Below are 6000 nucleotides of genomic sequence, written 5' to 3'. Positions count from 1 at the left end.
TAATACGTCATCCACAGGATGAGTAAACAGCAGCAGTTTTGAAGTAGTATTTCGTACAACGTGGCTGGTGCTGAGTGTAAGCCGGTGCTGGCGGACATGTAAGGGGGTCGGGGATGGTGGACGAGTTACAGTCCAGACTTCTTGGAAGCAGAGGGGAGAGAGTTCAGCGTCCTGACAGCCTGATGGATGAAGCCGTTACCCAGTCTGGTGGAGCAGGCTTGGAGGCTCCGGTATCTTCTCCCAGATGGCAGGAGACTGAAGAGGCTATGCGAGGGATGGGAGGGGTCGCTCGCAAGGCTGGTTGCTTCGCGGGCTAGGCAGGTGTTGTAAATATTCAGGAGGGAGGGGAGGGAGGCACCGATGATCTTCCCATCTGCGTTCATTATGTGCTGCAGGGTCTCGAGGTTGGAGGCAGTGCAGCTCCCAAACCACACAGTGATGCAGCTGGTCAGACTCAGAAAGCTCTCAACGGTGCCTCGGTAGAGGCAGCACATGAGCCCTTCTGCTCTCTTCAGCTTCCGGAGGAGGTGAAGGTGCTGTTGGGTTTTCTTGGCCAGTGATGCAGTGTTATTAGTCCAAGCGAGGTCCTCGGTGATGTACACACCTAGAAACGGAGAGAAGCTGCTGCATCCGTACGTGCCCCCATCTCTGTCGAATCAAGGCTAAAGACTTTTCTGTTTGCCACCGCCTCTTCTTAAATCAGATTTTAAGCTCTTACACTGCACTCTAACTTTTACTCTAGTGTTATACCTCAGCTTATTTTTTCACATCTTTTTAATTGTATTCAAACGTCCTTTTTATTGCCTTACGTGTTGCGAAAAGCCCTTTGAATTGCCTTGCTGCTGAAATGTGCTATACAAATAAATTTGCCTTGCCTCGTCAAAAAAAGGGAAAACGCCCCCATCACGCCAAACGACTATTCTACTTTATTTTATTCTAAACTATTCACTTTTGTTTCAGCATGGGAAGCTTTGCGACTAATTATGTGAATGCCGGAGAAAAGACATCTATTTCTAAAGCAGCAACGAGGAGTTTGGGATTTTTTTATTAACTTTGCGCGGTGCTGTTGACAAAGGCGGCAGTGTTTCGTAGGAGAACGGCTTCATTGTCACAAAGCGCTACACCCACAAGAGAGGACGGAGAGATGTGGTGGTGCTTTAAAAGAACAAGTGGTGCAAGATATACATCAGAGAGGTAATGCATCTGTAACTGTGGTTATGCATCCCATCTGTGCGCCATAAATTGTTCAGATTTCACGGGATCCCAGACGAGCATTTGGAGTCATTATATAGCAATATCTTCTCACTGATGGGCTCATTTGCCTACGTCAGTCAAATGGAGGCATTAAATTTAGACTCATAATCAGTAAAAAAGTTCCCCGTAGCAGCTTGAAACTAATTTTGCAAAGAGCACAACTCCTCCCCCACATTGCTATGGTTCTATGGCATCAAATGAAAAGGTATTGCTCTGCAACATGAAAACAGCAGGTCCTCAAGTTTTTAGACTTTCCTGTGAAGCTACTCACCCTTTCCATCTGGAGCAACATCCCAGAGTTCAGCAGATGGCAGATCAGGCAGGAGTCTGGCTTGGGAGTACCTAAGAGTGGAGGGCCTGATACAGGGCACTAGGCCGGTTTGTGTGGAGGTACCCTGGCTTAAGGCCAAAGGGTTCTCCCTTCTCGGCTCTGTGGAATCCAGGAGAGCCGAATGCTGAGAGTCCCCCTCACCTCCCACCTGATTTGAGGTCATCTGGGACTGGCCCGCTGACTGACCCGCTGCACCGCCGTACTTGGAACTCGACTTCAGGGCTGACTTTATGGGCATTGGTGGGGTTGGTGTTTCCCGGAGGTCTCCTGAGGCCTCCAGCAAATGGGGCTCCAAAGCTATGGGACTACCGGGAGCAAAGGAAACAGCTCTACTTGTGTTTACTCTGTTTCTGGGATTGGAGTTGCGTCTCTGAGCCCACGATGGACCATATGGGCCGTGACCGGATTCCAACCGGCTCTCACCTTTCCTGCTCCTTCTCCTTAGTTTCCCAAAACCCGAGGTCCTCCATCCTGTGCTGCTTTCTTTATTCTCCCCCAGCACAAAAGCCCCTGCAAAGGTGACAGTTAATGGAGCTTTAGAACGGGTGCTTACTTCTGGTTTGTTTGGAGACATCCAGCGAGGAACCACCTTTCCTCGTACGTCCTCAGGGTTGCCAGACTGCAGCTGGTCAGCAATCTGTGGTTCTGCAACAACTGATGGAGGTTCCTTGACTACGGAACCGCATGCCTCGCATTTCTTCACCACTACTATAATCTCTTTGATCACTGTTGTACATTCACCGCTGATGGCCACATCCTCATGCTTCTGTGGAGGAGGCATGGAGACACTTCTTTGAGATCTGCTTCTCTCTGAGCCACTGCTGCTAGAATCAGAACTTTTTTCAGTCTTAATCCGGGACTTTGGGGCCCCGGGTCGCCCGCGCTCCCTTAACCTGTTCAAGTATCGCGACTCGGCCTCTTTCTCCGACTCATCCTCAAAGCGGACCCGTGTGGGCGAACAGCCGTACCGTCTACCAGAACGACCTCCCTGGTCAGAAGCAGAACTGTCTCTGTCATCAGGTACGAGGAGTGGACCAGATGTAGGCGGGGCTGTCAGTTCTTCTTTTGTTTCAACTGCCACCTGCTGCAATGGTGCTGGATTGGTAGGGCCAATTTGCTGCCGCTTACTGCAAACCAAACCAGACCACAAAAAAAAAAAGAATTTCACATAACGGGTAATCAAAAAGCACTACAAAATAGGTATGCTAAGGTTCTTTGCAAGAGAAAGTGAAACTGGGGGTTGAGTTGAATATTTCAGTGACCCCGCAGGTGTTAGAACTAGTGTGTTGATAAACCACAACCAGGTCTTCAGAATACATTTATATGCATCCACTTCTCAAAGTAAGATGGTTTTGTGCTAAGAAGGCCATAATAAGACACAGCAGCAGGCACAACTACCTCTCTGTTGCAATCATGAATGTATGATCTCATCATGTGTGCGAGGGTTCTTAATGCTATCTGGTGTGGATGCTTCCTACTGCCATCACGGGGATTACGGGAATAAAATAACCGTAACAGGGAAACTGTGTGTGACGTAAATATAATTACATAAGCAAAATGACACCAAACATTTCCACGTAATATCTGTTGGCTTTTTGTAATTACAAAGAATGATAATGGCTTTGAAGCCATAACGCATTGTCAGTTATGTAACATTGGCTTTGTTAAACTAAAGACCAAGAGGAGGGGAGGGAGTGAAGAAGAAGAGGAGGGAGAAGACAGACGAACAGACAAAAGAGTGGGAGCAGAGGCTGAAATGGCATTGAAAGAGGGTTAGTTTTAACAGACTCGTTTAAATGCGGTGAAAAATGATTAAGTGGGAATACAAATTAAAAGTTTATTGCATCATTTATTAGCATGCCCATTCCTTCACACACACACATAAACATATATAGCCACAAAAGCAAATTCCTGAGCTTGCATGCCCACACATATTCACACAACACGCAACATATGCATTGCCCCAAGCTGACAGTGAAGATGGATGCAGTAATCATGGCAAAAGTAGCAGGACGTAGGTAGATAACTTGCGTATTGCATCTTTGATCAGAATGTGAGCGTCTCGGAGGGTGATCAGCTTTAATATGGTTAGAACGAGCCTTGAGTCTGGCTCGCTCGAGAACACGTTTGGCTTGCTCGTGTCTTGGGCTCAGAGGAAGCTCATCAGAGATTGAAAAAGTGGACCTGAAATGGGGGGAGAGAGAGTGAGAGAGAGTGAGAGAGAGAGAGAGAGAGAGAGAGAGAGAGAGAGAGAGAGAGAGAGAGAGAGAGAGAGAGAGAGAGAGAGAGAGATATCAGTAAGAGCGGATACATGACTGGAGAGGTTGTTGAAGGTATGGCCTGTTTGGGCGCCAAGTGAAACATTATGTTCTTTTGAGAAAAAACAGTGGTACAATTCTGATTATGTATTTCCATGTTCAATGCCTAGTTGGACATCACATGAAGTAGTTAACCATGTGGCGCTGGCTCTGCCCGGTGATATATCCAGAGACATCATATGCCCAACGGATAGACTTAGATTGAACTGAGATGTATCTTCTTAAGCCGTCTTATATAATATCAGATAGACAGACAGGGGAGTGGCACTGGTGGTGAGCAACAGAGAGGAACGTCATCCATCCACCCATCTATCCTTACGCCCAGCAGCTAAGCTGCTCTGCATTGTGCCTCGCTGACTATACTCATCTTTATCCCTCGGCCCAGTGATAAAGATAGCAAGATATAACAGTCGTGTGGATTATCCTTGTAATGGACGGGGTGTGATTCATTCTCTCCTGTGTCTCAGTAGAAGAACACACGTTTCTATTGCTTATATGTGTTGTTTTACCCCAACACTGTGGTACGGATGTGATAACATAGCTACTTTGGCCTCGAAACTCAAACAGCTGAAGCAACAGGAATCGACTCTTTCAAAGGGAGATAGAAACGGGGTGACAAGTTGGCATTTTACTTTCCCACACAAGACACGTGACGAGTTTCTCACCTTGGGCAGGGTTCCAGCTCTTGCGAAAGAATGGTTGAGTCAGAATCATTGTCTGAAAACCCAAAGGCACCTGGGAGCAATTAAAAATATGTGATGAGCAAATAGACGGACTGGTTACAGCTTGAAGGTTTCTGTGCCAGCTCAATATATTGAAATACATGAAATAATGAGAGACAATAAATAAATACTGCTTACTGTTAACGCATTTTATAAAAGCTCTGTGTTAAAACGCGATAGGATACCAGACTGTTAAAGGGAGTTTGGTTTGTCCCACCTACATGGAGTCAGAACAACTCGTAGGTACCTTTTTATGTCTGTGGGGTGTAGTTTAATATGGTACGCGGAACAGTGCGCTTAGCCTAGCTTGGTTCAACTGCTAGATAGTGTAAACCAGTGTTTCTCAACCCAGTCCTCAAGGACCCCCTATCCTGCAGATTTTCATTGTAACCCTGCATAGGCAGCCCTGCTTGTACTTACTCGACCAATCATCTCGCAGCACTTAATTACGCAAGGTGTGCACCGTCTGACAAACTTCATTGCTGATTGGTTGAATAACTACAAACAGGTACCTATGCAGGGTTGCAAAGAAAATATGCAGGATAGGGGGTCCTTGAGGACTGGGCTGAGAACCACTGGTGTAAACTACTAATAAGACACTGACCCTTTAGCCGAGCGGTTAGCGACGTCGCCTTGTGGTGCAGTACACCCCGTATCGAATCCCGCACCGGGCAAGAAAATAACCGCTTACATTGTCTCATTAGTAGTTTACACTAACGAGTAAAAGGTATAAACGATCGGCGCAGAAAGCTTGCTGTTCAAGGTACATGCAGACATAAAATAGGTATCCGTGAGGCTGTCTGACTCTTTAAAAGTAGAACATATGGTAAAAAAAAAACAACCCCAGAATCCAAACTATGCGGATAAATGTGGATACATATCATTTGTTTATTTTATCGACTATTGCCAGAAACTGAGCTCCCTCTTACCCTAAAGTACAAAATGAACATTGAGAGTGGATTGATGAAAGCTGGGCAGGATGACTAATAGAGCAAGGCCTGGGGTTATTTGGGCAAACCCCACTGCAAATACAGTAATCTGCTACAGTGTGATTTTTATGTACATGCAAGGATTAAATTGGTTCTTTCTATGATCATAAGGGTTTTCATAAATCTCCGTGATACACCCATACGTTATCCCTGACTGATCCTCAATGTCCATCAAAATCGCAGGGTTTATGCAACCAGTGTCAGGGGGGGAGGGGTGGGGGGGCTGGAGGCACTGCCATTTGATCATAGAATCTGATCATGGTGGATTTACCATGATTCACTGTTATGCCTGGAATTTACCCTCTGTATCGCATAGACTCAAAACAGATACGCTGAGCACAGATGGCATATAATTCAGGGCAACAATACGTAAACATGCGTCATTT

The sequence above is a fragment of the Lampris incognitus genome, chromosome 14, assembly GCF_029633865.1.
Source record: "Lampris incognitus isolate fLamInc1 chromosome 14, fLamInc1.hap2, whole genome shotgun sequence".
Lineage (NCBI taxonomy): Eukaryota > Metazoa > Chordata > Actinopteri > Lampriformes > Lampridae > Lampris > Lampris incognitus.
This window is presented reverse-complemented; position numbering follows the sequence as displayed.